The sequence below is a fragment of the Diachasma alloeum genome, unplaced genomic scaffold (genome assembly GCF_001412515.2).
Source record: "Diachasma alloeum isolate Michigan unplaced genomic scaffold, Dall2.0 Dall_scaffold_00828, whole genome shotgun sequence".
Classification (NCBI taxonomy): Eukaryota; Metazoa; Arthropoda; class Insecta; order Hymenoptera; family Braconidae; genus Diachasma; species Diachasma alloeum.
In genome coordinates, this window is record NW_021680955.1 from 69,954 (window position 1) to 70,936 (window position 983).

Genomic DNA, 983 nt, shown 5'->3' on the forward strand with positions numbered 1-983 from the left:
AGCCGTACGATCATATGGGAAGTTGGAGACGAGCGGAGCGGGCGCCATCACATGGTCACTGTTGTCATGTCTATTCCTGTTGCCAGTATTATTAATAATTAAAAAAAAACGATAAATCGTTATCCAACAGGTGCCAATATTTTTCATAATTTTTTTCTCGTTTTTAGGNTAAATCATAGAGGTCATGAGCATAAGTATTATCTTATATCAATTTTTTTTTAATAAAGTGCACATAAGCAGTTTTTGAATTGACTAGCTTGCAAATAACTGTGGCAAAGCCGGNTCGTTGGCCACAAATTTCAACCCTCCGCATACATGCCTTCCCCTTCACCCGCACGTAAAATCACGCGTTCTCGGTAGCATCGTGGAGGACTTCTCAGGACCGACNTATTCCTGTTGCCAGTATTATTAATAATTAAAAAAAAACGATAAATCGTTATCCAACAGGTGCCAATATTTTTCATAATTTTTTTCTCGTTTTTAGGAAAAAATTAGATTTTAATCTTTGTTTTAACCGGAGTTGTGGTAAATTCAGCGTTTTTCACATGACCCTGATGTGTTAAATAATGGATTTTCAACATTTCCTTTTAGAAAAAATTGAACGACAATTAAATGAGGAAAAAAATTACGATTCCGAATCACACCGAGTTTTTAGGCGATTTGTTGTAGTTTTTAAAAATCTTTGAATTGAAATATAACCCCAAAAGGGTAGAGCTACTTTAAATAGTTGGAATCAACGTTCACCCGGCTAAAAAATTCGATTTTTGCGAAAAATTCAAGATCTGACACTTTGACCCTTGTGACCCTTGAGACCCTTGGACCGACTTTCCCTCCGGAAAAATCCAAGATCCGACACTTTGGCCTCCAGTGAAAATTTTTTTTTTTCATTTTTCACTTTTTCCCCATACTTTTGATAGTTCTGAATAGCCCGTCGCTTAAATAGTTGGAATCAACGTTCATCCGGCTAAAAAATTCGATTTTGG